Source organism: Manis javanica, chromosome 2 (assembly GCF_040802235.1).
Source record: "Manis javanica isolate MJ-LG chromosome 2, MJ_LKY, whole genome shotgun sequence".
NCBI lineage: Eukaryota > Metazoa > Chordata > Mammalia > Pholidota > Manidae > Manis > Manis javanica.
Genome location: NC_133157.1, coordinates 66,092,725 through 66,106,124, shown reverse-complemented (window position 1 = coordinate 66,106,124; position 13,400 = coordinate 66,092,725). Strand labels below are relative to the sequence as shown.

The 13,400-nt window shown below is 37.2% G+C and overlaps 1 protein-coding gene across 1 annotated transcript in view; it reads right to left on the bottom strand.

The window, feature by feature from the left end:
- The window catches only part of PGM5 (phosphoglucomutase 5), a 190,606-nt gene that overhangs the window by 173,523 nt on the left and 3,683 nt on the right, over positions 1–13,400 (bottom strand). The gene's annotated exons all lie outside the window — the stretch shown is intronic.

The window sequence follows — 13,400 nt, the reverse complement described above, 5'->3', positions numbered from 1 at the left end:
TGTATGAACTCCCTTAAGTTAGACTTCCCCTTATGATTTCCTTTTAGCCTTAAAAATTACATTTTTTAAAATAATCCCAAAGAGAGAAATGAAAAAGCAAGCATGATATTCCATAATATCCTCCACTCACTGTGCTATGTCCCTGTAATTTCCAAAGTGATTCAGAGAAAGGGAAGACAGCAATAAACAGAAACTTCCTTGATGGCTCACAGAAGTGCTGTACAGGACCACACAGCCACCACTGTGTCCATCTACAAAGTGCAAAGGAAGCCAAATACACAAAGATGCCTGTTTCCTGTCTTTTCATTTAAACAAAAAAACAAAAACCATGAAGGAAACCCAAAGCCAAGCTGCCATAATGGCAGGGCTTCAGTCTTTTTGCCCCAGCTGTCAGAGAGCAGCAGTGCCAGCCCTGAAGCAGAGCTGTATTGAATAAGCAGGAGATGGCTAAGTGGAATTTCAAGAAATAACAAACTTAAGACATGGATGTGGTTATCCAAATATCAAGGGACTTCTCCACTTGCAAAAGGATAATTGTGCCATTATATGCTTTATTACATGGAGACCAGATGGGAGCAAGCAAGCCCTTCCTCAGCTTCCTGTTCCCGTGGAAGTTTTTACACACATACTCAAGTACTGGAAAGAGGGATGGGAGTCCACTAACACCAAAACAAGATGGATTTCACATTAGATTCTTAACATCTGAACAGGTGCAGAAAAGTCACAGATATCTAGAAATTTGGCCCAAGTTCTGTTCCTCAATCAACTCAGCAATTCTGCATATTTCATTGAGAATATCAGACCATCTAGCTTTCCTCAGGTGAAAAATGGGGGTGGTGAACTTGGAGTGTATGTCCATCCTGGTAATTAGGTATTTCACTACTTGGAAAATAATGAAATATTTACCTTAAGGTGTAGGACTTGGCTCATTAATTAAGAAAGGGCCTGATAGCTATCATTTTATGAGCTGATCAACCTAACTGGATACCAGGATAAGAACCATTGGATCTATCTGGGTCAGGAAGGCTGAGATGAATGCCCTAGTAAGCTGAGATTTTTTAATCCAATGGGAAAGGATATAAAAATTGACTATGCTCCAAATAGCTTTATGATTTGGGCAAGATCTGAGTCCCTTTGAATCTCAATTCTGTTATCTAAAAGATGGAGGGTGAAAAGTGGCAACACAGGCAAGCTCTAGTTCAGTGTCTGGCACCCAATAAACTGCCACTACATTTCCCTTGTTTTCCTTGCTGGTGTCATTTCTTAATTCTTAATTATAAATTTCTTAATTCACAGTAATTGAATTAATTTGTGGTGTTTTACTAAACTACAATGGTTTTATAATTACAAAAAAAATGCTTGTTTCTTTTTTGAACATTTAGAAAGTACATATAACCAAAAAATAATAACAATCTGAAAACCTAAAAACAACTAATGTTAGTTAACATTTCTTTGTTCAATGTGTGTACCCTTTATCTACACATCTCAGTATCTCTGTTTCTCTCATTCTTTACCTATATATCATTTACATATTGATATATTTTTACAAAAGGGGTTATCATGAGCCTAAATATTTCACTTAATACATCCAGCCCTTCACTGTAGTCTATCTTTTTATGTCACTGAATAGTCTTCCATAAAATGACTTTAGGTTCTCTGAGAGAGAGAGAATTAAAGAAGGCAGCATGAGAGGTGAGACAGAGAATTCCTCCCAAAACCACATAAAATATGAAAATATAGTTAATACAACTAATCCTAAAAGAGCAACTGGAAAGAAGGCTGCGCCAGACTGCATACACCTGGAGAACAGAGCAGACCTCATAAAACAGGGTAATGTGCCAAAGTCTTGATCAGGTGGGACCCAAGCCCTTCCTCCACCCCAGCTCACTGACAGTAGGCAGAGAAATGGAGCAGGGAGGGGGCAGAAGGCTAGGTAGGAATGCTGAACACTCAGCCCTGGAGATCTGCTTTGGGAGCAAAAACCTACATTAAATGGTGCTCTGGAGATTGGTGGGATTGGAAAGCTAAGACAGGCAGAATACTTGGAGAGACTGAGATTCCAGCCGTTTATGGAGGACAGGGATCCACATCTGGCTGCTCTGGGACAAAGGAAAGGCAGGCAGTCGGAGACACTTCCTAGCAGTGACAGGGCTGCTGAAGGGGCAGGGTTTGCATGGAGCTTGCTGTGTGAGAGAAGGGATAGGTGGACAAGGTTGGCTGGGTGCACTCTGTGCAGCAGGTTGGGAACTTTCAGAAGCTTCAGGTGCTCCATCCCCCTGGCTGACTACTCAGCTCAGAGGCCCCCCACAGTGATATGCAGACTGCTGAGCCTACCTCCTTGCCTGCGGGCACTGGCATGCAAACAGGCAGTCCCTGCCCTGGCATCAGGCCCACCTGAGGGAGGCCCCACCTACAGGAGCTACAAATGCAAAGCACTGAGGCTTACACCTGTGTGCTTGGCCCACTGGTTCTGACAGTGGAAACAGGCACTGCCACCAGGAAGCGGTTAACAACCCTTTCCTCCCCCCAGGCACCAGTGCTGCTCCCCTGCAACCCTAACATTACTTCAGGGGCTGGGCAGATTCAAAGACTAGAGCTTCTGGGCACTAGATGGCACCACATACAAATATGAAACCTCAAAGTAACCTGATTCAAACCAAAATCTCACAAACACCAGAAAAAGAACCAAGTGAAACTAAACTCACCAATCTTTCTGAAAGAGAATTCAAAATAAAAATCATAAACATGCTCATGGAGGTATAGAAAAGTATTCAAGAACTCAAGGATGAATTTAGGATGGAGATTCAATCATTAAGAAATTCCCTATCTGAAATGAAACATAAAATGGAGGGATTTAAAAGCAGATTAGAAAAAGTAGAAGAGAGGGTAAATAGAATAGAAATTAGAGAACAGGAATACAAAGAAGCTGAGGCAAAGAGATTTCTAGGAATGAAAGAATATTGAGAGAACTGTGTGACCAATCCAAACAGAACACTATTTGCATTAGAAGGGTATCAGAAGAAGAGAGAGAGAAAGGGATAAAAAGTGTCTTTGAGGAGGTAATTGCTGAAAACTTTCCCAATCTGGGGAAGGAGACAGTCTCTTAGGCCATGGAGCAGCAGATCTCCCAACACAGGGACCCAAGGAAGATAACATCAAGACATGTAATAATTAAAATGGAAAGATCAAGGATAAGAACAGACTTTTAAAAGCAGTTAGAGAGAAATAAAAGATCACATACAAAGGAAAACCCATCAGGCTATCATCAGACTTCTCAACAGAAACCTTACAGGCCAGAAGGGAGTGGCATGATATATTTAATGCAATGAAACAGAAGGTCCTCGAACCAAGAATACTCTACCCAGAAAGATTATCATTTAAATTTGAGGGAGGATTAAACAATTTCCAGATAAGCAAAAGCTGAGAGAATTTACGTCCCACAAACCACCTCCACAGTGCATTTTGGAGGGACTGCTATACATGGAAGTATTCCTAAGGCTAAATAGCTGTCACCAGGGGAAATAAAACCACAGCAAAGAAAGTAGAACACTTAATTACTAAGCAGATGAAAAATCAAACCAACTACCCCCAAAGTCAATCAAGAGATAGACAAAGAGTACATAATATGATACCTAATATATAAAGAATGGAGGAGGAAGAAAAAGAAGGGAAAAATAAGAAGAACCTTTAGGTTGTTTTTGTAATAGCATACTAAGTGAGTTAAAGTAGACTGTTAGATAGTAAGGAAATTACCCTTGAACCTTTGGTAACCACGAATCTAAAGCATGCAGTGGCAATAAGTACATACCTATCAATAATCACCCTAAATGTAAATGGTCTGAATGTACCAATCAAAAGATACAGAGTCAATGAATGGATAAATAAACAAGATCTATCCAGATGCTGCCTATGGGGGACTCACTTCAAACCCAAAGACATACACAGACTGAAAGTAAAGGGATGGAAAAAGGTATTTCATGCAACGAATAGGGAGAAACAAGCAGGAGTTGCAGTACTTATATCAGACAAAATAGACTTCAAAACAAAGAAAGTAACAAGAGACAAAGAAGGACATTACATAATAATAAAGGTGTCAGTCCAACAAGAGGATATAACTATTATAAATATCTATGCACCCAACACAGGATCACCTACATATGTGAAACAAATACTAACAGAATTAAAGGGGAAATAGACTGCAATGCATTCATTTTAGGAGACTTCAACACACCACTCGCTCCAAAGGACAGATCAACAATACAGAAAATAAGTAAACAGACAGAGGCACTGAACAATGTATTAGAACAGACGGACTTAACAGTCATCTACAGAACATTCCATCCAAAAGCAACAGGATACACGTTCTTCTCAAGTGCACATGGAACATTTTCAAGAATCAATCATATACTAGGCCACAAAAAGAGTCTCAGTAAATTCAAAAAGATTGGAATTGTACCAACCAGCTTCTCAGACCACAAAGGTATGAAACTGGAAATAAATTACACAAAGAAAACAAAAAAGCCAACAAACACATGGAGGCTCAATAACATGCTCCTAAATAATCAATGGATCAATGACCAGATAAAAATAGAGATCAAGCAATATATGGAGGCATATGACAATAATTTCACACTGCAAAATCTGTAGGATGCAGCAAAGGCCATGCTAAGAGAGAGGTATACTGTAATACAGGGCTACCTCAGGAAAGAAGAACAACCCCATATGAACAGTCTAAACTCACAATTAATTAAACTAGAAAAAGAAGAAGCAATGATGCCCAATGTCAGTAGAAGGAGGGGCAGATTTGAGCAGAAATAAAAAATTCAAGAAGAAAAAGATAATAGAAAGAATCAATGAAAGCAGGAGTTGGTTCTTTGAGAAAATAAACAAAATAGATAAACCCCTAGTCAGACTTATCAAGAAAAAAAGAGAGTCTACACATGTAAACAGAATCAGACATGAGAAAGGAAAAATCACTACAGACATCACAGAAATACAAAGTTTATTAGAGAATACTATGAAAAACTATATTCTACTAACTGGATAACCTAGAAGAAATGGACAACTTTCTAGAAAAATACAATTTTCCAAGGCTGACCCAGAAAGAAACAGAAAATCTGAATAGACCAATTACCAGCAAGGAAATTGAATTGGTAATCAAAAAACTACCCAAAAACAAAACTGCTGAACCAGATGGTTTCACTGCTGAATTTTATCAACAATTTAGTGTAGACCTAATACCCATCATCCTTAAAGTTTCCAAAAAGTACAAGAGGAGAGAATACTTCCAAACTCATTCTATGAGGCCAGCATCACTCTAATACTAAAATCAGCAGACACCACAAAAAAAGAAAAGTACAGGCCAATATCCCTGATGAACATAGATGCAAAAATACTCAACAAAATATTAGCAAACCAAATTAAAAAATAATCAAAAAGATCATCCATCATGATCAAGTAAGATTTATTCCATGGATGCAAGGATGGTACAGCTTTAAAAAATCCATCAACATCATCCACCATATCAACAAAAAGAAGGACAAAAACCATATGATCATCTCCAAGGATGCTGAAAAAGTATTTGACAAAATTCAACATCCATTCATGATAAAAACTGTCAACAAAATGGGTATAGGGGGCAAGAATATATCTGTAAGTGACATATCTGACAAGGGGTTAACATCCAAAATATATAACGAACTAACACACCTCAACACCCAAAAAGCAAATAACCCTATTAAAAAATGGGTGGAGTATATGAACAGACACTTCTCCATAGAAGAAATTCAGATGGCCAACAGGCACATGAAAAGATGCTCCACATCGCTAATAATCAGGGAAATGCAAATTAAAACCACAATGAGATATCACCTCACACCTGTTAGAATGGGCAACATCCAAAAAGACCAGAAACAAAAAATGCTGGCGAGGATGAAGAGAAAGAGCAACCCTCCTACACTGTTGGTGGGAATGTAAATCAGTTCAACCATTGTGGAAAGCAATATGGAGGTTTGCCAAGAAAACTAAAAAGAGAAATACCATTTGACCCAGGAATTTCACTCCTAGGAATTTACCCAAAGAAAACAAGATCCCAGATTCAAAAATTCATATGCATCCCTATGTTTATCACAGTACTGTTTACAATAGCCATGATATGGAAGCAACCTAGGTGTTCATCAGTAGATGAATGAATGAAGAAAATGTGGTACATATACACAATGGAATACTATTCAGCCATAAGAAATAAACAAATCCCACCATTTGCAACAACATGGATGGACCTAGAGGGTATTATGCTCAGTGAAATAAGTCAGAGAAAGACAAATACCAAATGATCTCCCTCATTTGTAGAGTCTAACAATGAAGCAAAACTGAAGAAACAAAATAGCAGTAGACTCACAGACTCCAAGAAGGGACTAGTGGTTACCAAAGGGGAGGGCTAGGGGAGGGCTAGGGGAGGGTGGGTCGGGAGGGAGGGAGAAGGGGATTATGGGGTATCATGATTGGTGCACATGTGTGTGGGCTCACGGGAAAGACAGTGTAGATAAAAGACAAACAGGGTCTCTGTGGCATCTTAATACATTGATGGACAGTGACTTCAATGGGCTATGGGAGGGGACTCAATAATAAGGGTGAATGTAATAACCACATTCTTTTTCTTGTGAAACCTTCATAAGAGTGTATATCAGTGATACCTTAATAAAAAAAAACATGACTTCAAAGGTCATGTTAGCCTTCCATTACTTAAATGTACCATCATTTATTGGCCAAAATAAGAAAGAGTTCTTTAACCTAAAGTTTTTATATGTGAAATTTAAAAATGCTTAAGGAGTAAACCCACACTATGGAATAAATTAAACTGAATGTAGCCTGCCAAAAATTAAATGGAAAACTAGTTGTAACATGCTTATGTAAGTACATTGTCTTCTTTCTTCTTTAATCACCAAACCTGCTGACTAAGAAACTGCTGAAGTCCATGGTGAGGAGTGACAGGACCATGTCTACATCCTTATCTTGCTCTGGATCTTCTTTCATTGTCCCCATCTATGCCCCTGACTTGCATTGTCCACTGGTATGTACCATGCTGGCCACTAACTTACCATGCTCAGCTGGCTACACAAAGCTATCATTGCAAGAGAACATCATGCCTAGAATAGGATTTATACTACTTATATTTCTAACTATGGTTCATCCAACTCTAGCACAAGTTCTATTTATTATAGAAACATAGGTCATATGGGAACATTTAGTCCCTTTCAATTCTATGCAGCCTTCAAACATTTCTGACATCTGGGACTCTGTTCTACTCTCTTCTTGAATATATCCAGGAAAGAAGATACATCTTTAGAGCATAGAGTGTCTTGTGCACATGTGCACACACATGCTACTTAATAAACTATCTAAAAGCTTAAAAACACTCCACCTGGAGTGTTCAGAAGAGAAATTTAGTATCTTAAGCATCTTTATCTGTGTGTGAATATATATATTCTGAACATATCCCTATACATGTGTGTATGTATACGTATGTATATATATATATATGTGTGTGTGTATATATATATATATATGTGTGTGTGTGTGTGTGTGTGTGTGTGTTTAAAACCCTCAGTCTCTCCTTAGAGCTGTGTGTTTTAGTAGTTGTCACAATCAATTAAAAAACATTTATATCGATCTTTAAATAAATCCATCAGGCCAGTTTCTGTCTGGTTGGGAAATAATTACTGCCGATTTGCTAAGTGCTCCCGCCCCTTATGTTCCAATGAATTACAGACCTCTGGCAATCATAGATTTACAAATCAGCAAGATTAAACAATTTACTGTTATTTATGACAGCAAAGCTAGGTCTTCTGTATTATATTCCACATTAGCATCTGTCACTTTACATTTGGGAGATCCTGTCCAAAAAAAGATTATGCCTCCTAAGCAAACATTCAACAGAGCTACAGGAACAGGCACCCTGACACACATCCTGACAAAACACTTTAAAGCCTTGCTAGTGCCCGCAGCTGTGCATTTCCAGGCTTCTCAGATTAGCATGGAATCTCTTAGCCTCTGCTTTCTATCTTCCTCTCAGTAATCTCTCACATGGCCCAGTCCATTAGGCTTGAAAAATTCTCATGAAATTAGCAGATTAAGATCTAGCCTTAGTACGATGCAGTGGGCCAGGTGTGGGACAAGGAGTCTGCTCTTTACATAGCTTGACCCTCAGAAAGGTTTAAGGTAGAAAAGCATGGCATTTGACTCAGCTGATTCATAATAGGAAAATGCACAGGCAATGCAGATAAAGTCCTTTACGTTGAGTTGAAGTCTATGCCAGAGCAGCTGCTGCCACAAGTACAACAGCAGGGTGTGCACGCATACGTGTTTGTGTGTGCATGAGTGAGTGTGTGTGTGAATGCTGAGAGGCAGGGAGGGATCAATACTTCAGCAATCACCACCCCCAGGCCTTAGCCAGCAGCATGGAGGAATGCCAGAAAGTCAAGAGGAAGCCTCACCAAAGCAACTGGGATCACAGCACCAACAGGCACCTTCTGATCGGTAAAACTACTGAGACTAAAAAGCACATATGCACTTGTTCTTCTATTTTAATCAGAGGAAAAGAGTTTTGCAATATTGTGTTATATGAAGAAAATAATTGATAATGATCCATTACCACATTTGTCCTCCCAACAACCCTGGAAGGTATGGGGGCAAGTATTACTACTTCCCCTATTTTTATAAATGAGAAAATAAACCCAGAAGGCTAGGTAACTTCCCCAGTTATACCAGTTGCAAATGATAGTATCTTGATTTAAATCCAGAGCTTCTCCTTTTTTCATTATTCTTTACTGATGTGTTTAATTATGAAAGGAGTGTATATCCATGTATGATTATTTAATAAAGTGAAGTATATGAAGTAGAAAGAGAAAGGTTTCCACTTTCCCCACCATACCCACATACCCCAAATATACTCACTGTTAACTGTTTGGAGTATATCCTTCTAGCCCTATTTTCTATGCCTATATATATACACAAAACTGGGATTATTTTACATACGATCCTCTAACTACTTTGTTTCATTAAACAAGCTATTATTCACATCTTTCTCATGACACATAGATATACCTCCTTTGCTTATGGATTTTAATGCATCCATGGTATGGTTAGGTCATAAATTATATACCTGTTCTCTACTGCTGAACATGTAAGTTGTTTCCAAGTGTTTCTTTAGCATAATACCAGAGTATTCTGGCACACAGACATTTCCACATTTGTATTAGAAAATTTACAGGATAGATTCTTTGATTGAAGGTTTCCTAGATTATTGGAAAAGTACTCTATTTATTAATAAACGTATAAACTACCAAACTGCCTGACCAAAATTTGTAACAATTTAACTGCCACCAACAGTTTACAAACATGACAATTTTCTAGCACCAACACCAAGTTACCTCTTTTTCAAATGGATTTTTTTTATTTATATTTTTTGGTTATTAATGAGGTTTATCACCTTTTCACATGTTTGTTGTAGTTGTTGACAATATTTCTTTTGAATTGCTTTGGATTTTCTTACTGATTTGGAAAAGTTTTTCATATATTGCAGACATAAACCACTTGTTGTAAAACTCCTTCCAGTATTTTGTGGGGTCTTTTATCAAATAGAATAAACTCTGGTTCTCTGATTTCAAATTCTTTTCTTGTTCCATTAGAAATCCCTAAATACAAAATTAGATACCCCTACCTAAAAAGCAGGATTCTTATTAGAGGAAAATAGAAAGGAAATAATTAAATACTATATTTGTACAAAACACCTATTAGTAGGGACTTGGAAAAGGAAAGAAAAATTTCTGCAACTTTACGCCAATCTTTGGGAATTGAATGTTCCTGAAATTTTTCTCTTCATATAAATATAGGCATTACTCCAAAATTTGATGTCATTAAAAATATAGAAGATGAGAGATATTTAAAGAATCAGAAAATGTGGATTTTAGCAAGTCTTATGTATATTTTAGATGTCCTCTTATTCATAACTAATGAGAGTCAAGTCAGATGAAAGGACCTAAACTTTCACTTTGGCTATGCAAGTATAAACAGTAAAGGCATACTGGCCAAATCTTGAGTGTTTGAAATTAACGTTCAAGGCTGTCGGCTAACACAGGACATTGCAGCCCTAGCTTTCTACTTTCAATTTTAAAACCCCTGGGAAATTAAGACCTTTTTCTCCCTGCCTACTATTCTCAAATAACCCTGTTCAAATCCTACTACAGGTTTTGTTCATGTTACTGTTCTAACAGAAGAGTGGCTAGGGCCCAAATGAGGAGATTAATGGTTGGTGAAGTCAATACCTATGCTTAGATTCCTCAAAAATAGGTTTGAACTTCTATTCCTCAAGTTTGTATAGAAACTATCAAACTTTCAAAGTTCATGAAGGGCTCAAAGCCAACAGATGTTTTATTGAAAATTCTTAGGGCAATTTCCACACACAATGTTGCTGATGTATGTCTGTCTTTTCAATAAACATCATTATGCTTTATCACAAGATTTAATAGAGCAGCTTAGTTAAAAATGCCATCTGGGTCTCTGGACACATTAAACAAAGCTTAAAATAACCCACCCAGCAGCTGGGAGGGCCCCAGCTGTTCTCAAAACCTCTCCCACTCCTTTTACTTCCCCATTAAAAAAAAGTGAATGAAGACTTGAAGCTAAAAGATTCAAGAATGAACTGATCCAAACAGAGAGATGGAAGGAACCAAATACTCCCTAAAATTTACTAACACTCATATAACAGACCTCCCATTTTAACAATTCAGGGGTGGTTTGAGAACGGAAGCAAGATAAAGGTGTGGAAGGCTCCTTAGGGTTTTCTAATGTATTACAATCCTGTCTTTCCTAATGTTTGGGCAATAATAGCTCATTCCATTCACCTATTCTGTAATGAACACTAGCAGAAAATGCAGAAAGACTACCACCAGTTCTTTTTCCCTTCTAGAGACAAGACCTGAAGCCAGCCAAGCCCAGACCTCCAGATCCATTGCAGGAAATAGTTTTATGTGTTGAAGCACAGGTTTCCCTCCCTTGCTTCCTTCTTCTTCCCCCTCCCTACTTCCCATCCACCGCCATATCCCAGTCTGCTTCACTTCAAATTCCTTGTCTTTGCAGCCACACCAAAATTTGTTCCCCAAATAGTTCTAGTAAATGCCTAGGCAAATGCATTCTCATTCTTTGGAGCAACCACCTTTCATGGCCCATTGTAATCGAATATAGCCTATGCAAGCATCTATCTGGAGGGTACACCCAAGACCCTTGTTGACCAAGCTTTCCTCATACATTACACCTCAGCTTCTACCCCTAAAAGATTTCACAAGACACTGAGAAGCTCTTAAATTCTGTATCCTGCACTATATGCTATTATTATTATTATTATTATTATTATTATTATTATTATTATTATTATTATTATCATTACTTATCACCATATGGCCAGTACAGTACACGGCTAGAATACAAATGGACTTTCTCTTGGCTAAAACTTGTATGAGAGCTGTAAGTTGTTTCATTCAATACATGTATGCAAAATGCATCTAAAATGCATTCAGTTGACCATAACAATACTCCCTTACATTTCTTAGTGCTGTGGATGTTATAAAATGTTTTCATATGCAGTGTTTCATTTGATTCCTAGACAATTAAGTGATATAGTCATACCCAGTTTATAGATAAGGAAACAAGTGGCTTCTAGGGATTTAAAGAAGCTAAAGCATTTGCCCTGAAACTTGTATGGCAGAGCTAGGATAGGAAGGCAAGCCTTCCAGTTGCTGATACAGTGGTTTTTCCACCATACCTCATTGCTTCCTGGGCTAAAGTCAAAAGAGAGTATGATTGTTGTGTGAAGAAATTTGGTTTACATTTGCCAAATACATATTTGTAGTATTGAGTAAGCTATGTTTATTCAACCTACAGTTCTTTTTGGTTGTAACAGTCTGACTCCATAAAAAAAATTTTTTTTAAACTTTAAATTATGAATTTTAGAGCTATCCAGTATGGTAGGCACTAACAAATTGCACCTATTTAAATTTAAATTAATTAAAGTTAAATAAAATGTAAAATTCAGTTCTTCGGTCGCACTAGTTACATTTCAAGTGTTCAGTAGTTACGTGGCTAGTGAGAAGGACAATGCAGATTATACATTTCCATCATAGAAATTTCTACTGGACAGTGCTGATAAACCATGTCATCTCCAGAGAAAGCACACTTCAGAAAAAATCAGAAATATCTTGAGGCAGACACAGTGCTGTCATGTGTCCATTATTAAAGGTATTTAAGACTAAAAAAGAATGTCAGAAGAAAGAGGAGAAAGAGAGAGGTATATATACACTTAACTGCAGATGGATCCACTCAGAGAAAGGCCAAGCCTTTCTTTAGAGCTATTATATTGTACTTATAGATTATCTTGATTATAGATTAGGGACTGGAGATTAGAAATTAGAATGAATTGATCCATACAGGATCTAAACCACATCTGAAGCAGATGAAAAGAGAAATAGGTTTAAAAAAACAGTTCCAAACTAATTTTAATAGCAATTCACTTAAATGATGCTGTTTACTTTTTGTACTCAGTATTTTTCTTTTGCTCTATATAATATGACATAGTTTGTATCTTTAAAGGAGAATTAAAATACTTCTGGGGATTTTTTAGATAATTTCACATAGCCACTTAAAAATACAAGAACAGGTAAAAAATACCTTCTCATTTATTTACTAATCCATCCAAATTAATTATATGAAAACCCAAGAGTCCATAGTGATATTCAAAAAAGCAAAAGCAAAACAAAATCAAATTCATGTGTCACCAATGGAAGTGGCTATTTCAACAGATACTTACTCTGAAAATTGATAATTAAAAAAGACAAATAAGCATATTTCCAGAAGGAACTATATTTCAGGATAATCAAATAGTCTAGTGAATGCCCAATTTATAGAAAAATGCTAGTTAAAACATGTAGATGGAATTAGATGATTCAAAAACCATCATTTTGAAACCCCTAGTAAAATAATCAACTCAAACCAGGATCATTAATGGATGCCAAAACAATTGGATAAAGCTTGATAAAAAACTGAATATTCACATGGTACAAAGTTCACCCCATGGTGCTGGCAGTCTCAAGGCGGGAAATAGTGGAAGGTACGGGCAATTACCACCATAACCCTATAGTCATCTCAGCATCATGAATTATGGGACAACCTAGGATCAAGTTTGCTAATATGACACAACATAAATACACATTCATACCTATGAAATATTATTGGGGGAAAAATGTTGAACCTGAATCTAATTAAGCCTTTAGAACAAATTTCTAGTTCACACAAAAACAGGGAATAGAATGAAAAATTAAAGGATACCATGAAGAAGTAATCAGAAA